At 40.4% G+C, this 21,256-nt stretch overlaps 1 protein-coding gene across 1 annotated transcript in view; it reads left to right on the top strand.

The window, feature by feature from the left end:
- Nucleotides 1–21,256, top strand: part of TAFA3 (TAFA chemokine like family member 3) — a 1,052,604-nt gene that overhangs the window by 695,507 nt on the left and 335,841 nt on the right. The window lies entirely within an intron of this gene.

Genomic DNA, 21,256 nt, shown 5'->3' with positions numbered 1-21,256 from the left:
GAAGCACAGAATGAGGACAGCATCGTAATAAGAAGGGAGGTGCCGGACCAAGACCAGAGACTCCCATCGGACCAGACAACCCCTCACGTGAGTATAATAAAAGATGTTCTTTTTTCTGGTAGAGGGTTGGATTTTTGAAGCTCACCATGCCATGTCATCTGATATCGGAGGCTGAAATCTGTGTGTGTTGGGTGCCGGTCCTTTTGGTGAAGCTCAGCCAAAGGTTCAAGGAAAGGAAATAAGCGGCACATCCATCCACGAAATGGAAAAATTTAGTTCATGCTTTATTCAGGATTCATTAAAAACATGGAATCCAAAAAATATATATAAAAACCTGATGTGTTTCTGGCGTCCAAGCGCCCTTAGTCATTCCTGTTTTTCATTTGTTGCAGGCTGGATTGGGGGCACATATACAGCGTATCAGAATGTATATGGGGACTGAAAGGTGGTGGTCTTTTCTCATATGGACCTAGTGACAGGTTCCCTTTAATGATCAGTTACTATGCTGATCATTTGGTTAGTATTACAGATGATCACCAGTAGAGTTGAGCGAATTTGTTCGGGTTCCCTCTTATTCAGCAAGTTATAGCGCTTGCCAAATAAGCTGCAGAGGGAACCCGGCTTCCGGGATCGCACCGGCGAATCAGCTGATCAGCGCCCAGCTGCATGTGTAGTGGCTGTTTCCTAGTCACTACACATGCATGGAGAGCCTGTGTGTTGGGCTCTCAATGCATGTGTCGTCACTGTTACACAGCCGCGACACATGCAGTTGGGCGCTGATCGGCTGATTGGCCAGCGCGATCCAGGGAGCTTATTTGGCAAGCGCTATAGCTTGCCAAATAAGAGGGAACCCGAGCAAATTTGCTCATCTCTAATCACCAGGTACACAAATAACAGGATCTTTTACACTCAGCTACATGTTGGGCTACCTGCTGTCAAAAAACAGACAACCCATCAATAATTTTAAAGCAGAGCCATATAGAATCTTGCTATTTGATATAAAATAACTATAAAATAGTAGTACATTTCAGAAAGTAAGTGAAAAACTTGTCATTTGTAACCTGTTGCAAACATTTAATTGCCTTATGACAAGAGTTTTAAAGTAGATTACTCAAAAAATCTATAAAAATGTAAGAATCGAATGTGTACAAATGGCTATGTCCCTGCACTTGCTATAATTGCTGCTCGCTAGGTTTTTATAAGATAGGATAATTGGTGCTAGCTCTTAACTGGGTACTAAACAAGTTGTGTCACAGGAGGAGCATTCAGGGTTGCCAAATTGCTTCTCTACCTTTAAATGGCAGCAATTAGAATATGCATGCTATATCAGATTCCTTCTCTTCACATGACACATGCAGGGTAATGCAACTGGCAGACTACAGCCTATTACTTCTTAGTCTACTTATTCTCCAAAAGAAGCTGATTTCCCACAATGCGATAAAATCAGTTGAAAAGCAATTAGGAACCTTATTATTGCCTGCCGTGTGGCTTATGTATAAAGATGGGGTGAACTAATTTGAGTATAAGACTCATGCCTCCAAGTTTCAACATGGCCAAAACTACATTTAGGGGCTTGTCATTGTCATTTTGTCAAGGTCATAGCATTCAGAATAACCAGGTTACGTGTAATTCATCTTTGACTGTAAAAAAGCAGCCATACTTACCGATACTGGGTCACAGTACTAAGGTATCACAGGATGCAGCAGGCCCCATAATGAAAGGCAAAGGCAGCACAGGTGCCAAAATACTGATAATCCAAACACTCACACCTACAATGCACGAGGATGCGTGGATGCCTAGTATTCTAAATGCACACAGATTAGGCTCGACTAGGGCGCCAGTTACACACATACATGCAGTGCATCATGCCATTTTACAATCTGTTAGTCACAGCCATGCTGTTGGACCATGTGGACTCCCCACAGGGAAAGACACCCCAACAACCCCCTCGCCCCCACACTTATGCAATAGGGCTCTGCTGCACCCAACAAACAAATTTTCAGGGAATTAATTAATGCATACCTGAAACGATTCTTACTGCTCTCATGATATTTAACATGTCAACTTGGAAATATTTGACTCTTCTTAACTTCAAACCAAATATAAGTTTTGTATTAGACTGTAACAATGGACCAGATGTAAAGTGAACCTCTCGTGTTAAGCATAGTGCCCTATTTGTGGACAGAATAAGCAAAGTAGAAGGAACTGAGCAGATTGCTATAGGTTTTAGAAAAATAGCATAAAATATGTTCAAAATACTCTTCTGTACAAAGAATATTTCAGAAATATTAATAATAACATATTCATAATTTATATTTAAATCTCTACTGATCTTGGTTTTTAGTAGGGATGAATGAACCCGTGGAAGTTTTTGGTTCTGATACCTGACCCAAACTTTATTCCAAAGTTTGGCTGACATACTAGAACTCTACCCAAACTCGAAAAAATTGGGACCCGGACTTTTGAGTCAGAAAATTATCTCTCTACAACAAGACTTTTCCCGGAACTGGAAACATTGAAGTAGACTTCTTGGGAAAATACGTGTTCGGTGTTTAGCACCAAACAGTAAGTGTCCGGTAGGAATGCTAAACTTTTAGATTTGGGCTTGCTCATTTCTAGTTTAGAGTAGTCCATTGGACGGTCCTGTTCAAAGATTGATGACTATCTCTGTATGCACTGTCATAAAGGGAAGAATATGAACCATTAAGTCAGTCCTCCTACTCTGCTAACAAGTTCATTATGAGCTGGAATTAAAAAAAGTACACTTAAGTCTTAAAGGAAACTTGTCATGCTGTACACGCAGTCTGATCTGTGAATAACATAGTATGGAAAAGAATCTGAGCAGAATGATGTATAGGTTTGTTGGAAAAGATTAAGTGTATGCTGTACTGTATCCATTGAAATCCATGGTGTCTGTAGGTATGTATGAGTGAGTCCAGCGGGTGGTCCTGACTAATGATTGACAGCTATCTCTGCATGCACAATCATTTAGAGAAGGCTATCAATGATTGAAAAGGACCGACCACTGGAATTATATGCATACAAATACCATGGATTTCAATGAATGGTTTTACTGAAACTTTTTCCAAAAAGGTAAGTATCAATTTGATCAGCTTCTCCTGATCTATAACATCCTGCTTGTAGATCAAATACCATTTACAACATGATAGGTTCCCTTTACAGGCACTGCCCGCTGCTATAATATTCATATATAATCAATATCAGAATGGCGGGGGTACGATTGTCAGATCCTCACCAAATTGATATTGGTAACATTGCCTAAGAATATGTCATAGTAGTGAATAATTTTTCAGCCATTTCCACTTAATTATACACTACCATTCAAAAGTTTAGGGTCACCCAGACAATTTTGTGTTTTCCATGAAAACTCATACTTTTATTAATCAAATGAGTTGCCAAATGAATTGAAAATCTAGTTCAGACATTGACAAGGTTCGAAAAAAAAGATTTTTATTTGAAATAATAATTTTCTCCTTCAAACTTTGCTTTTGTCAAATAATGCTCCCTTTACAGCAATTACAGCATTCCAGACCTTTGGCTTTCTAGCAGTTAATTTGCTGAGGTAATCTGGAGGAATTTCACCCCATGCTTTCAGAAGCCCCTACCACAAGTTGGTATGGCTTGATGGGCACTTTTTGCGCACCATACGGTCAAGCTGCTCCCACAACAGCTCAATGGGGTTGAAATCTGGTGACTGCGTTGGCCACACTATTACAGATAGAATACCAGCTGCCTTCTTCTTCCCTAAATAGTTCTTGCATAATCTGAAGGTGTACTTTTGGGTCATTGTCCTATTGTAGAATGTAATTGGCTCCAATCAAGCGCTGCCAAAGGGTATGGCATGGCGTTGCAAAATGGAGAGATAGCCTTCCTTATTCAAAATCCCTTTTACCTTGTACAAATCTCCCATTTTACCAGCGCCAAAGCAACCCCAGACCATCACATTACCTCCACCATGCTTCACAGATGGCATCTGGTACTCTTCTTCCAGCATCTTTTCAGTTGTTCTGCGTCTCAGAAAGGTTCTTCTGTGTGATCCAAACACCTCAAACTTGGATTTGTCTGTCCATAACACTTTTTTCCAATTGTCCTCTGTCCAATGTCTGTGCTCTTTTGCCCATATTAATCTTTTCCTTTTATTAGCCAGTCTCCGTTATAGCTTTTTCTTTGCCACTCTGCCCTGAAGGCCAGCATCCCGGAGTCGCCTCTTCACTGTAGACGTTAACACTGGCGTTTTGGGTGTACTATTTAATGAAGTTGCCACTTGAGGACCTGTGAGGCACTGATTTCTCAAACTACAGACTCTAATATACATGTCTTGTTGCTCAGTTCTGCAACAGGGCCTCCCACTTCTCTTTCTACTCTGGTTAGAGCCTGTTTGTGCTCTCCTCTGAAGGGAGTAGTACCCACCGTTGTAGGAAATCTTCAGTTTGGCAATTTCTCGCATGGAATAGCCTTTATTTCTAAGAACAAGAACATACTGTCAAGTTTCACATGAAAGTTCTTTTTTCTGGCCATTTTGAGAGTTTAGTGGAACCAACAAATGTAATGCTCCAGTTCTCAACTAGCTCAAAGGAAGGTCAGGTTTATTGATTCTCATATCAGCCAAACTGTTTTCAGCTGTGCTATCATACTTGCACAAGGGTTTTAAAAGGTATTCTAACCATCTATTAGCCTTCTTACACAGTTAGCAAACACAAAATACCATAAGAACGCTGGAGTGATGGTTGTTGGAAATGGGCCTCTATACACCTATGAAGATCTTGCATTACAAACCAGACGTTTGCAGCTAGAATAGTCATTTACCACATTAACAATGTATAGAGTGTATTTCTGAATCATTCAATGTTAGCTTCATTGGAAAAAACACTGCTTTTCTTTAAAAAATAAGGACAATAATGACCCTTTTGAACGGTAGTGTATGCCAATCTGCTCTGTCCCTCCTGCTCTATAACACGATAACTTTAGATAGAATAGTGTGCTGCCTTTTAGAAAAAAAATGAATATGGGACATAGTTTTCCTCATAGAAAAACAGATCTAAAAATCTAAAATTTGAAAAATGTGAAGTTCTTGAAAATATGACAAGGCTAACATGACACATTATAGTAGTAGTCCACATAATATACTGCATTTTCCAAGCTATTTTATCTCGTTGGAGCACACCCCTTATTTTGGATATCCAATCAGCAACAAAAAAATAAAGTTGCATAGTGGTCAGTACTCTATTAATCTGTCAAGATAAACAAGATTGAAAAATGTTATTCCCACTAATCACATATGTCCAGATTAGCACAGTGTAAGCCATAGATAATTTTCAAAACGATACATAAAGCTTTATTTACCTTATTTTTTGGACCATATGATGCACCCAGGTTTAGCAAAAAATGTGGTTCTCTGCCATCCTGGTATACATGCCGTCCATCCCCATCCTGATATACATGCCCCCCATTGCCATCCTGATACACATGCCCCCCATTTCCATTCTGGTATACGCGGCCCTTTTCCCCATCCTGACATACATGACCCCCCATCATGGTATATATATGACCTCCATCCCCATCCTGGTATACATGGGCCCCATCCCCATCCTGGTATACATGGGCCTCATCCCCATCCTGGCATAGATGGACCCCCTCCCCTTCCTGGCATACATCACCCCCCTTCAGGGTAAATTTGACTCCCATCCCATCCTGGTATACATTGCCTTCATCTCCATACTGGTATACATTGCCCCATCCCCATCTTGGTATACAGTGGGGCAAAAAAGTATTTAGTCAGTCAGCAATAGTGCAAGTTCCACCACTTAAAAAGATGAGAGGCGTCTGTAATTTACATCATAGGTAGACCTCAACTATGGGAGACAAACTGAGAAAAAAAAATCCAGAAAATCACATTGTCTGTTTTTTTAACATTTTATTTGCATATTATGGTGGAAAATAAGTATTTGGTCAGAAACAAAATTTCATCTCAATACTTTGTAATATATCCTTTGTTGGCAATGACAGAGGTCAAACGTTTTCTGTAAGTCTTCACAAGGTTGCCACACACTGTTGTTGGTATGTTGGCCCATTCCTCCATGCAGATCTCCTCTAGAGCAGTGATGTTTTTGGCTTTTCGCTTGGCAACACGGACTTTCAACTCCCTCCAAAGGTTTTCTATAGGGTTGAGATCTGGAGACTGGCTAGGCCACTCCAGGACCTTGAAATGCTTCTTACGAAGCCACTCCTACGTTGCCCTGGCGGTGTGCTTTGGATCATTGTCATGTTGAAAGATCCAGCCACGTTTCATCTTCAATGCCCTTGCTGATGGAAGGAGGTTTGCACTCAAAATCTCACGATACATGGCCCCATTCATTCTTTCATGTACCCGGATCAGTCGTCCTGGCCCCTTTGCAGAGAAACAGCCCCAAAGCATGATGTTTCCACCACCATGCTTTACAGTAGGTATGGTGTTTGATGGATGCAACTCAGTATTCTTTTTCCTCCAAACACGACAAGTTGTGTTTCTACCAAACAGTTCCAGTTTGGTTTCATCAGACCATAGGACATTCTCCCAAAACTCCTCTGGATCATCCAAATGCTCTCTAGCAAACTTCAGACGGGCACGGACATGTACTGGCTTAAGCAGTGGGACACGTCTGGCACTGCAGGATCTGAGTCCATGGTGGTGTAGTGTGTTACTTATAGTAGGCCTTGTTACATTTGTCCCAGCTCTCTGCAGTTCATTCACTAGGTCCCCCCGCGTGGTTCTGGGATTTTTGCTCACCGTTCTTGTGATCATTCTGACCCCACGGGGTGGGATTTTGCGTGGAGCCCCAGATCGAGGGAGATTATTAGTGGTCTTGTATGTCTTCCATTTTCTAATTATTGCTCCCACTGATGATTTCTTCACTCCAAGCTGGTTGGCTATTGCAGATTCAGTCTTCCCAGCCTGGTGCAGGGCTACAATTTTGTTTCTGGTGTCCTTTGACAGCTCTTTGGTCTTCACCATAGTGGAGTTTGGAGTCAGACTGTTTGAGGGTGTGCACAGGTGTCTTTTTATACTGATAACAAGTTTAAACAGGTGCCATTACTACAGGTAAGAGTGGAGGAAAGAGGAGACTCTTAAAGAAGAAGTTACAGGTCTGTGAGAGCCAGAAATCGTAATTGTTTGTTTCTGACCAAATACTTATTTTCCAACATAATATGCAAAAAAAAATGATAAAAAAACAGACTGTGATTTTCTGGATTTTTTTTCTCAGTTTGTCTCCCATAGTTGAGGTCTACCTATGATGTAAATTACAGACGCCTCTCATCTTTTTAAGTGGTGGAACTTGCACTATTGCTGACTGACTAAATACTTTTTTGCCCCACTGTAGATGGCCCTCATGGCCATCCTGGAATACACGGCCCCATCCCCATTCTGGTATACATGGCCTTCCCATCTCCATCCTGGTATACATGGCCACTTATCATGGTATTCATGACCCCAACCCCATCCTGGTATACATAGCATTCATCCCCATCCTGGTATACATGGCCCCCACCACCATCCTGGTATACATGGCCACCCATCATAGTATTTATGGCCACATCTTGCTCCATGCATTAATAAAATATTGTGCTCATCCTCCCTCTGCTCCCTTGCAGCACTGCATCCTGATCTGATGCTAGCAGCTGATTCCAGCTTGTAAGCAGCCCCTGACATCACTGCCATGAGTCCCCACACGCCGAGGTCAGCTGCAGGAATATTCACTCGCTCCCCACACCCGGGACTATGGGAGTGGAGAGCAGTGAATATTCACTTTATTTAATAATGGGCACACTGTTAGCTGCAGCCACCGGCTTCCTGCAGCGGCTGGGCGATCAAGTGTGCCTGCTATTAAATAGAATGAATATGCACTGCTCTCCACTCCCATGGGTGTGGGCTGCAGCTGCCGGCTCCTGTCTTCTGTGACCCTCTCCTCTGCCACTGCTGCTCCCATCAGAGCCACATCCGGACTATAATACGCAACCCTCACTTTTCTCCAAATTTTTGAGGAAAAAATTGTGTTATAGTCTGAAAAATACTGTAATATGACCCTTAATTACATTTTCCAGTAATGTATTTTAATGATCTGTCCTTAGGATTCAAACACAAACACCTCTGCCATTCCAGCACAACTGTAAATTGTTTTTGAAAGCATGGTGGCACCTCTATATTTGAGGCCATGTATGGTGCTGAACCTTAGCCTCATCATCATTCTGACCAGTGGTGTTCCAAATTGTCTAAATCTTGACCACCACAGGTCATGGCCTAACTTATGAAATGGGAAATATCTTAAAAAATCATGTATCCTAAGAAAATTACCTTTAATATTTTGTTTTCAGAGAACTCTATCTTCCTCAGTTTATACCTGGTATATAAATTGATCTTTTAGTTCTTTAAGGACTTGATTTTCTACAAAAAATTATCCAAATGAGAATTGTCAGCAGAAGCTGTTGAAGATACGGTATACTGATGGAAAGCACTCAACATTCTTTGAATATGTACATTATTTACTGCCAACTTGAAATGTAGTTGATAAATGATTTTACTAGATGAAATTTAAGTTCAAGTAACTTCAATTGTAAAGAAAAAATTTGCAACTATTATTTTTCTATTTCTAGATTGATGTAAGCACTGAACCATTTTACAGCAGAAAACACTATATGTTATTCTGTTCCATCATATTTTTAAAGCATTGCATTGTATGGATTAGTAATAAAGCAGGTAGTAAATATCAAAGTTTTACACTTAATGTTCAGGACCCATTTTGTGGAAACTATGTTTTGTTTTTATCATTATCCTTAAATATCTCGGCGAGAAAATAAAGACTGAGTAGTACAAAATAGTTGTATCATAATATGAAAGGATACATTTGTTGTAATTTTCCTTCATCCTCAAAATAGATGGATTCTATCCAAAGATGAATGTGTTCTTATTGAGTTTTAAAACTTATTTTTTTTAATTTTTGACAGCTCTTGATACGAATTTTAGAACCCTTGTGTTGTTTCACCATGACGAATGCAAATCGGAGGTCATTATCCATTGATGCTCTATTGTAAATGACTGTTTTGTTCCTCTCCGGTTTCAGGAACATTAAACATTTTAGGAAAATCGCAAAAACTCTGTAAATTACAGGCAAAAATATATTTAAAAAAAATATTCAAGAACAACAAAAAATGCTTATTGTTAGAATCCAGAATTGGTTGTGCTGGGGAAGAGTCAACTGCCTATTTAAAGGTCCTGGTCCGATGCATCTGGGCGCCATCACCACAGTGAAAACAGGTGGAATTACAATGCGGATTTTAATTATTCCATTTGGATCGCAATATAGGATTGTGGCTCAATCAGCAATAGCGGAATGGTGGTGGTTGTACAAGGTAAAAGCCCATTATATGGATTTCCACGAGAGTAAAGGATCTCCCTGCAGATTACTGACATGCTACTGTGTATCATGCTAACTTTGTTATTTAAATGTATTTTGTAAAACAATATGTACAACCAGTTTATGATGCTACTCTATGTAAATACGAGAAGACTAAAAGTATTAAAACAAAATCTCTGACAAAACATGGCTCATTGCAGACGTTTTCCTTTGTGTAAATGCCAGTGTTGTTGCTTTATTACAGTGGATTTGTTGAAGGGAAGAACATGATTTCGGTGCAATGGAATATCAGAGCTTCGTCATCACAGATTTCACAGGTGTAGCATCCTTTTTGGTGATGGTTCTTCAATTTGTTTTGATGCTCAGTGGTAAGGTTTGGGAATATTAAAGAAACCCCTTCACCCACCCCCACTTTCTGTGTCCGCATTTCTTATTTACCGCTCGCTGGCTGCGTTCCACTGTGGATGACTGGTTATGAATTACAGTCTATCCATTACAAGGGAACCTGGGGGGACAATCTTTTCCCTTCATGGACAAGTTCATAAGCCACTTGTCGAGGGTACCCAGTGCAGGCGATTTATGGGCCTGTCACATTTCTTCTGAGATATATTTCTCATTTGCTGCAGCTGTTATTCTATAAAGGTTCAATTGTCTCCTTTAACATTTTTCTCTAAAGTATATGTTTCTGCAAAGACCAAGTTTCTCCTTTGTGCATAAAGATTATCACCAGGCTTTGAGACATAAATAGATATGAGGAGATAGATTAGATACAGGTGCATCACACAAACTTAGAATATCATCAAAAAGTTAATTTATTTCAGTTCTCAATACAAAACGTGAAACTCATATATTATATAGAGTCATTACAAACAGAGTGATATATTTCAAGTGTTTATTTCTGTTAATGTTAATGATTTTGGCTTACAGCCAATGAAAACCCCAAAGTCATTATCTCAGTAAATTACAATACTTTATAACATAAGTTTGAAAAAATTATTTTAAAATCTGAAATGGTGGCCTACTGAAATGTATGTTCAGTAAATGCGCTCAATACTTGGTCAGGGCTCCTTTTGCATCAATTACTGCATCAATGTGGCATGGCATGAAGGCGATCAGTCTGTGGCACTGCTGAGGTGTTATGGAAGCTCAGGTTGCTTTGATAGCAGCCTTCAGCTCGTCTGCATTGTTGGGTCTGGTGTCTCTCATGTTCTGCTTGACAATATCCCATAGATTCTCTATGGGGTTAAGGTCAGGCCAGTTTGCTGGCCAATCAAGCACAGTGACACTGTCCTGCAGGAGAATGAAATCTCCATCTCCAAAAATCTTGTTGACAGAGGGAAGCGTGAAGTGCTCTAAAATTTCCTGGTAGACGGCTGCGCTGACTTTGGTCTTTATAAAACACAGTGGACCTACACCAGCAGATGACATGGCTCCCAAAACCATCATTGATTGTGGATACTTCACACTAGACCTTAGAAATCAAGGTCCCAGAGTCTGGAGGAAGAATAGAGAGACAGACAATCCAATCTGCTTCAGATCTAGTGTTAAGTTTCCAGAGTAAGTAATGGTTTGGGGAGCCATGTCATCTGCTGGTGTAGGTCCACTGTGTTTTATCAAGACCAAAATCAGCGCAGCTGGCTACCAGGAAATTTTAGAGCACTTCATGCTTCCCTCTGCCGACAAGCTTTTTGGAGATGGAAATTTCATTCCCTAGCAGGACTTGGCACCTGTCCACAATGCCTAAAGTACCAATACCTGGTTTACAAACAACAGTATCACTGTGCTTGACTGGCCAGCAGTAATTGATGCAAAATTAGCCCTGACCAAGTATTGAGTGCATTTACTGAACATACATTTCAGTAGGCCAACATTTCAGATTTTGAAATAATTTTTTCAAGCTGGTGTTATAAAGTATTCTAATTTACTGAGATGAGATAGATAGATATGAGATATTACAGGAAGCAAAATAGGTAATTGTAAGGGATGATGATGGTGATATGTTGTGCACATGGGCTGGAAATAAATAAAATGTTTCACTTTTTTTAAATGGGAGTGCAGCGTTCCTTCATTATTTGTATTTTATAGTCTAGTGGCCCAGACTGTGGCTTGCACCTGGTCTTTTTGATTGGTGCCACTTTATCCCCTTTTTTGAATTTTAGATAGATAGATAGATAGATAGATGTTGTGAATTCTGTTATCGAACTCCCTCCTGTGGTCATGAATGGTACTTCGGCGAGTTCTGTCCATGGACTCCCTCTGGTGGCTGTGAGTGGAGCTGCTGCTTCTGAGGTTCCTTCCACAGGTGACGTAGTTTAGTCTTTGGCTGGCTGCTCTATTTAACTCCACTCAGATCGTTACTCCATGCCAGCTGTCAATGTTCTTGTACGGGTTCAGTTCGCTCTTGGATCTGTCGGGTGTCCTGTCTGCTCCAGCAGAAGCTAAGTCCCTGCTAGTTTATTATTTGTTCTTTGTTTTCTTGTCCAGCTTGCTATCATGATTTTGCTTTGCTAGCTGGAAGCTCTGGGATGCAGAGTGGCATCTCCGCACCGTGAGTCGGTGCGGAGGTCTTTTTGCACACTCTGCGTGGTCTTTTTGTAGTTTTTTGTGCTGACCGCAAAGTTACCTTTCCTATCCTCAGTCTGTTTAGTAAGTCTGGCCTCCCTTTGCTGAAACCTGTTTCATTTCTGTGTTTGTGACTTTCATCTTAACTCACAGTCAATATATGTGGGGGGCTGCCTTTTTCTTTGGGGAATTTCTCTGAGGCAAGGTAGGCTTTATTTTCTATCTCTAGGGCTAGTTAGCTCTTAGGCTGTGTAGAGGCGTCTAGGGAGTGTTAGGAACGCTCCACGGCTATTTCTAGTGTGTGTGATAGGATTAGGGGTTGCGGTCAGCAGAGCTCCCACTTCCCAGAGCTTGTCCTTTGTTGGTTTAACCATCACGTATTTCCGGGTGCTCCTAATCACCAGGTCATAACAGATAGATATGAAAAATAACTAGAGGCATGATAGATAGATAGTTAGATAGATAGATAGATAGATAGATAGACAGATATGAAAAATAACTGGAGGCAACACACCAAAATAGTGTAAAAAGAGTTTTTTTAATTGGCCCATTATGGTAACGTTTTGGTTCCAAGCTTGAAAAAGGTTCACGCTTTGGAACTAAAACATCACTATAATGGGCCAATTAAAAAATATATATTTTTACCTTATTTTGGTGTGCTGCCTCTATTTGTTTTTCATATGTGGATAGTTTGGTTCTTGTCTGGGAGACTTTGCACCCTTATTGTTCTGCTCTGCTTGCTGCTCTATTTTTTCAAAAGATAGATATGAAATAGATAGATAATAGATAGATATGAAATTTAAAAGTGTTGTTCATTAAATATTCTGCAGATCAGTGGATTAAGGATCTTAACCCCTTCATGACCGGAGCTTTTTCGTTTTTGCATTTTTGCTTTTTGCTCCCCTCTTTCCCAGAGCCATTACTTTTTTATTTTTCTGTCAATATGGCCATATCAGGGTTTATTTTTTGTGGGAAGAGTTGTACTTTTGAACTATATCATTGGTTTTAGCACGTTGTGTATTCGAAAACGGGAAAAAAATTCCAAGTGCGGTGAAATTGCAAAAACAATTGCAATCCCACACTTGTTTTTTGTTTAGCTTTTTTGCTAGGTTCACTAAATGCTAAAATTGACCTAAAATTATGATTCTCCCGGTAATTACGAGTTCATAGACACCAAATATGTCTAGTTTCTTTTTTATCTAAGTGGTGAAAAAAAAATTCTAAATTTTGCTAAAAAAAATAAATATTGCACAATTCTCTGAGACCCGTAGCATCTCCATTTTTCGTGATTTTGCGTGCCGAGCTGACATTTTTTAATGATACCATTTTGGTGCAGATACGATCTTTTGATCACCCGTTATTACATTTTAATGCAATGTTGCGGTGACCAAAAAACAAAATTCTGTCGTTTTGATTTTTTTTTCTCTATGCTGTTTAGCGATCAGGTTAATCCTTTTTTTATTGATAGATCGAGCGATTCTGAAAGCGGTGATGCCAAATATGTGTAGGTTTTATTTTATTTTTATTGTTTTTTATGAATGGGGCAAAAGGGGGGTGATTTAAACGTTTGTATTTTTTTATTTTTTTTATATTTTCAAAACTTTTTTTTAACTTTAGCATGCTTCAATAGCCTCCATGGGAGGCTAGAAGCTGACATAACTTGATCGGCTCTGCTACATATAGGGCAATGCTCAGATCGCGACTATGTAGCAGAATTACTGCATTGGTATGAGCGCCACCCTCATAGCAATCTGGCATCAACAACCATAGAGGTCTCAAGGAGACCTCTGGTTGTCATGCCGATGCACCGCTGGCCCCCAATCACGTGACAAGGGTCAGCGGAGCATGTATTTCTGGCCCAATGGCCGGAAGTGCGCATTAAATGCCTCTGTTTGAGTTTGACAGTGGCATTTAACTAGTTAATAGGTGTGGGTGGATCATGATTCCACAAACGCCTAATGCGGGCACATGTCAGTTGTTGAAAACAGTTGACATGTCGTCGCTTGGAGGTGGGCTCACCACTGAAGCCTACCTCAAAGCAGGGCTTCTGACGTTGAACGTACTATCCCGTCCGGCGTCAGAAAGGGCTTATGGCCTCCACCAATCACTCAAACGACTGTTCAGAATCACTCACTTCAACAAGCAAAACAGCTGATAATGACCCCACCTATAAAACTATATCACTAGTTAACCCCTTCAGTGAACACCGTAAAAAAAAAAAAAACGAGGCAAAAAACAACGCTTTATTCTCATACTGCCAAACAAAAAGTGGAATAACACGCGACCAAAAAGATGGATATAAATAACCATGGTACCGCTGAAAACGTCATCTTGTCCTGCAAAAAATGAGCCATGATACAGCATCATCAGCGAAAAAATAAAAAAGTTATAGTCCTCAGAATGTTAGGGTTTGCGGAACGCACCAAATATATTATTTATTGAATGGAATTGGTGCGTTCGCAACCCGGGATCCACCGTGCAGGAAAGTACCTGCTGCTAAATAATGGCGGCTCTATATGGCGGTATAAACCAACTCTGTCAGCTTCACAGAGTAACCGCGAGAGGAAAGCTCTGTGCCCTGTTAGACTTTCACAGAGGCACAGGCCAACTACCCAGATGTGAGCAGTGAGTGGTCATGCATGCATACAAAACTCCTCGCTGGAGATGCCAGCATTCTAGGGGCTTATTTCAGCCGGGTCCCTGAACACATTCAAACACATGACCACATTGGCGCAAAGCATATAACATAAGATGATACTAGCGCATGGCCGTGCGGCCATGCGAGCCTTAAATAGCTGCAGCACATATAGGACCTGTGAAAGAAGGACCAATGGAATTGCTGCAGCACCTGAGCACGTGACCCCAGACCTCCACTGAGAGATCCTGCCCTGGGCATGCTCAGTGTGCAAAGCAGAACTAGTCCTAGTACCTGCAGGACCTTCCATGAGAAGGACCAATGGGAGCCGCTGCAGTACCTGAGCATGTGACCCTAGACCTCCACTGAGAGATCTTGCCCTGGGCATGCTCAGTGTGTGTAAATAAGGACTTAGTCCCAGAGAAGCCTGCTCGCCGCAGATCAGTGCAGGGTACAATAGGAGAGCCAGAAAAGGCAGTAGTAACCCTATGCACAGAATCAGCCTCAGCGAGACGCTGGGAGCGACGTCTCCGCCGAGCAGACCCCACTGCGGCCGATGCAGAATGGGAGACCGCAGCAGACACGGATCGAAATTCCCCTGTGCAGCAGAGGAAAACTCGACTCCTAACACAGAATAAAGCGATGCAGAAAAAATTGTTTTTTCTATCAAATAGTTTTTATCGTATAAAAACGCCAAAACATAAAAAAATGATATAAATGAGGTATCGCTGTAATCGTACTGACCCAAAGAATAAAACTGCTTTATCAATTTTACCAAACATGGAACGATATAAACGCCTCCCCCAAAAGAACTTCATAAATAGCTGTTTTTCAGTCATTCTGCCTTACAAAAATCGGAATAAAAAGCGATCAAAAAATGTCACGTGCTCGAAAATGTTACCAATAAAAACGTTAACTCATCCCACAAAAAACATGACCTCACATGACTCTGTGGACTCAAATATGGAAAAATTATAGCTCTCAAAATGTGGTAACGCAAAAAATATTTTTTGCAATAAAAAGTGTCTTTCAGTGTGTGACGGCTGCCAATCATAAAAATCCACTAAAAAACCCGCTATAAAAGTAAATCAAATCCCCCTTCATCACCCTCTTAGTTAGGGAAAAATAAAAAAATTAAAAAAATTAATTTATTTCCATTTTCCCATTAGGGTTATGGCGAGGGTTAGGGTTAGGGTTAGGGTTAGGGCTAGGGTTAGGGCTAGGGTTAGGACTAGGGTTAGGGTTAGGGCTAGGGTTAGGGCTAGGGTTAGGGTTGGGCTAGGGTTAGGGCTAGGGTTAGGGCTAGGGTTAGGGCTAGGGTTAGGGTTAGGGCTAGGGTTAAGGCTACAGTTGGGGTTGGGGCTAAAGTTAGGGTTAGGGTTTGGATTACATTTACGGTTGGGAATAGGGTTGGGAATAGGGTTAGGGATGTGTCTGGGTTAGAGGTGTGGTTATGGTTACCGTTGGGATTAGGGTTAGGGGTGTGTTTGCATTAGGGTTTCAGTTATAATTGGGGGTTTCCACTGTTTAGGCACATCAGGGGCTCTCCAAACGCGACATGGCGTCCGATCTCAGTTCCAGCCAATTCTGCGCTGAAAAAGTAAAACAGTGCTCCTTCCCTTCCGAGCTCTCCCTTGTGCCCAAACAGGGGTTTACCCCAACATATGGGGTATCAGCGTACTCAGGACAAATTGGACAACAACTTTAGGGGTCCAATTTCTCCTGTTACTCTTGGGAAAATACAAAATTGGGGGCCAAAATTAATTTTTGTGGGAAAAAAAGATTTTTTATTTTCACGGCTCTGCGTTATAAACTGTAGAGAAACACTTGGGGGTTCAAAGTTCTCACAACACATCTAGATAAGTTCCTTGAGGGGTCTAGTTTCCAATACGGGGTCACTTGTGGGGGGTTTCTACTGCTTAGGTATATTAGGGGCTCTGCAAACGCAACGCCTGCAGACCAATCCATCTAAGTCTGCATTCCAAATAATGCTCCTTCTCTTCCTAGCTCTGCCATGCGCTCAAACGGTGGTTTCCCCCCACACATCAGGTATCAGCGTACTCAGGACAAATTGAACAACAACTTTAGGGGTCCAATTTCTCCTGTTACCCTTGGGAAAATACAAAACTGGGGGCGAAAAAATAATTTTGGGGGGAAATTTTTTATTTTTATTTTCACGGCTCTGTGTTATAAACTGTAGTGAAACAATGGGGGGTCCAAAGTTTTCACAACACATCTAGATAAGTTCCTTGAGGGGTCTAGTTTCCAATACGGGGTCACTTGTGGGGGGTTTCTACTGCTGAGGTACATTAGGGGCTCTGCAAACACAAATTGGGGGCCAAAATTAATTTTTGTTGGGAAAAAAAGATTTTTTATTTTCACGGCTCTGCGTTATAAACTGTAGAGAAACACTTGGGGGTTCAAAGTTCTCACAACACATCTAGATAAGTTCCTTGAGGGGTCTAGTTTCCAATACGGGGTCACTTGTGGGGGGTTTCTACTGCTTAGGTACATTAGGGGCTCTGCAAACACAATGTGACGCCTGCAGACCAATCCATCTAAGTCTGCATTCCAAATAATGCTCCTTCTCTTCCGAGCCCTCCCATGCGCCCGAACGGTGGTTCCCCCACATATGGGGTATCAGCGTACTCAGGACAAATTGGACAACAACATTTAGGGTCCAATTTCTCCTGTTACCCTTGGAAAAATACAAAACTGGGGGCTAAAAAATAATTTTTGTGGAACATTTTTTTTTTTTATTTGCGCGGCTCTGCGTTATAAACTGTAGTGAAACACTTGGGGGTTCAAAGCTCTCACAACACATCTAGATGAGTTCCTTAGGGGGTCTACTTTCCAAAATAATGTCATTTGTGGGGGGTTTCTACTGTTTAGGTACATTAGGGGCTCTGCAAACGCAATGTGACGCCTGCAGAAGATTCCATCTAAGTCTGCATTCCAAATGGCGCTCCTTCCCATCCGAGCCCTCCCATGCGCCCAAACGGTGGTTCCCCCCACATTTTGGGTATCAGCGTACTCAGGACAAATCGGACAACAACTTTTGCAGTCCAATTTCTCCTGTTACTCTCGGGAAAATACAAAACTGGGGGCTAAAAAATAATTTTTGTGGGAAAAAGTTTTGTTTTATTTTAACGGCTCTGCATTATAAACATCTGTGAAGCCCTTGGTGGGTCAAAGTGCTCACCACACATCCTGATAAGTTCCTTATGGGGTCTACTTTCCAAAATGGTGTCACTTGTAGGGGGTTTCAATGTTTAGGCACATCAGTGGCTCTCCAAATGCAACATGGCGTCCCATCTCAATTCCTGTCAATTTTGCATTGATAAGTCAAACGGTGTCCCTTCCCTTCCGAGCTCTCCCATGCACCCAAACAGTGGTTTACCCCCACATATGGGGTATCAGCGTACTCAGGACAAATTGTACAACAACTTTTGGTGTCCAATTTCTTCTCTTACCCTTGGGAAAATAAAAAATTGGGGGAGAAAAGATAATTTTTGAGAAAAAAAAAGATTTTTTATTTTTATGGTTCTGCATTATAAACTTCTGTGAAGCACTTGGTGGGTCAAAGTGCTCACCACACCTCTAGATAAGTTCCTTAGGGGGTCTACTTTACAAAATGGTGTCACTTGTGGGGGGTTTCAATGTTTAGGCACATCAGTGGCTCTCCAAATGCAACATGGCGTCCCATCTCAATTCCTGTCAATTTTGCATTGAAAAGTCAAATTGCCCTCCTTCGCTTCCGAGCTCTGTCATGCGCCCAAACAGTAGTTTACCCCCACATATGGGATATCAGCGTACTCAGGACAAATTGTACAACAACTTTTGTGGTCCATTTTCTCCTGTTACTCTTGGTAAAATAAAACAAATTGGAGCTGAAGTAAATTTTTTGTGAAAAAAAGTTAAATGTTCATTTTTATTTAAACATTCCAAAAATTCTTTTGAAACACCTGAAGGGTTAATAAACTTCTTGAATGTGGTTTTGAGCACCTGGAGGGGTGCAGTTTTTAGAATGGTGTCACACTTGGGTATTTTCTATCATATAGACCCCTCAAAATGACTTCAAATGAGATGTGGTCCCTAAAAAAAAAATGGTGTTGTAAAAATGACAAATTGCTGGTTAATTTTAACCCTTATAACTCCCTAACCAAAAAAAAATTTGGTTCCAAAATTGTGCTGATGTAAAGTAGACATGTGGGAAATGTTACTTATTAAGTATTTTTTGTGACATATCTCTGTGATTTAATTGCATAAAAATTCAAAGTTGGAAAATTGCGAAATTTTCAACATTTTCGCCAAATTTCTGTTTTTTTCACAAATAAACGCAGGTAATATCAAAGAAATTTTACCACTATCATGAAGTACAATATGTCTCGAGAAAACAATGTCAGAATCACCAGGATCCGTTGAAGCGTTCCAGAGTTATAACCTCATAAAGGGACAGTGGTCAGAATTGTAAAAATTGGCCTGGTCATTGACGTGCAAACCACCCTTGGGGGTAAAGGGGTTAAATAAAACATATCCTCAGTACCTACTGAAACTACAGCCCTGTTGCTCCCGCCAATTTATTGTCTGCTGAGGTCACAACCTGTATACCTCACATGGCGTCTGCAATCGGTCACTAGCATCAGTGTTCATTTCCTCTACTCATATCACCTTCAAAGGCCATCAGTCTGAAAAGAAAATAGAGATAGGTGGAAGGACCACCACAACATTGATTCTGGACTGAGGCTATGTGCACACGTCAGGATTTTTTGCTTTTTTTTTGCGGATTTTCCGGATAAAAACGCTATAAAATCGCTAAAAAAAAATGCAAACAATATGCATCCTATCATTTAGAATGCATTCTTCATGTTTTGTGCGCATGTTTGCATTTTTTTTCCGCAAAAAAACCGCATTCTGCAAAAAGAAGTAGCATGTTCATTATTTTTGCGGATTTTTTGCGGATTTCCCATTAAATTGGAGTGTCCGGAAAAAAACGCAAGATTTAAGGCTATGTGCACACGTCAGGATTTTCTTGCAGAAATTTCCTGACAAAATCAGGACATCTGCCAGAACTCTGCATGCGTTTTTTGCGCGTTTTTTGCGTGTTTTTTGCACGGATTTCACGTGTTTTTTGTGCGGATTTTTAGCGGATTTTTTGTTTTTTTTTCCGGACACTCCAATTTAATGGGAAATCCGCAAAAAATCCACAAAAATAATGAACATGCTACTTCTTTTTTCGGAATGCATTTTTTTTTGTGGAAAAAAACGCAAACATGTGCACAAAACATGCAGAATGCATTCTAAATGATAGGATGCATATTGTTTGCATTTTTTAGCGATTTTATAGCGTTTTTATCGGGAAAATCCGCAAAAAAAATGCAAAAAATCCTGACGTGTGCACATAGCCTGAATCTAATTTTTTTTGTTGTCGGACAACCCTTCAAGCTGTTGTTGCTCTTTGCTGAGCATAAACATTACACATAGGCAGATTGTTCTTAAGAGGACCTGTAGCACACAGATGGAATACTGTTATAATCAGTGAAAAGTAAATGTTTCAACAATAAAAGCCCATGTCTGAGCAAGATTTCCAATTGTTTTCAATCAGCATTGCAGAGTTCACATTATGGAACATTAAGTGATTATTGTGATTGAAGCGCCTTCAAAATCGCAATCTATTAGGGGTCATTACATTTGGGTGGACATTGATATTATCCATAGTGCAATATAAAACCATACAAATTTACAAGCATAAAGGAAGTATAGATGATTGAATCGTTTGAAATTAAAATTTGCCAGGTTCAACAATTTTATTTTTTAAAAATTGATGCATAGTAAATTAATTTACGGTGAGTCACAATACTGCAGATAATCCAATTGCCCCCCCAAACACTCTGAGTATCCTTAGGACTTTATCCAACCATTTTCAAGCTTTTTAACAGAAAACACTGTCTCAATAATGTTAAAGTGACTTTACCATAAAAACAAATGAAAACCCGATAAAAAAGGCAGTTCAAAAATTATCCCTCTCAGTCATTATATGATCAGACAGACCATTTTTTACATTACACTGACTCAAAGTGATCATGTTGCTGTCTGAGGTAAATCATCCTGGTATGACTGAGACAAGTTATGTGCCTTAATTTTTGTAAAACCCTCTGTTTCCTCCCCTTTATTTTTCTTTCACACTACCCCATTAATTGCCACTTTTTTACCATTTTGAACAATCGTTTTCACCCCAGTTATGCAAACCCTTGCCAAAAAGAACATAACAATAACAATAGGTTCTTGTTCAGAGTGCAATATGTGGCAGTAGTAAATATGTGGCATGTATGGATGTCAGATTGGTCTAGTGAAGCTGACATGTACAGTTAAGTGTATTTTTTTAAGCAATGTTCAACCACATTCCTAAAAATTACATGATCAGAAATGCTGCGTAGATATATGTTCAAAGAGCCAGAACTCACAAGAAGCTGCTGTGTAGGTGTGGCCTATACATATGTGTCATTTAACTGGTAAGACAGATATAAAAAAAAAATGTTTTCTACATTCACACTTTGTAAAGGAAAAATTTGCAATTATGTCTGGATGTTAGGGAATTATATTTTGTATTAAAAAAACAAACAGTTATTCGCCTCTACACAAAAAGTGT

This window comes from Ranitomeya imitator, chromosome 3 (assembly GCF_032444005.1).
Source record: "Ranitomeya imitator isolate aRanImi1 chromosome 3, aRanImi1.pri, whole genome shotgun sequence".
Lineage (NCBI taxonomy): Eukaryota > Metazoa > Chordata > Amphibia > Anura > Dendrobatidae > Ranitomeya > Ranitomeya imitator.
This window is presented reverse-complemented; position numbering and strand designations above follow the sequence as displayed.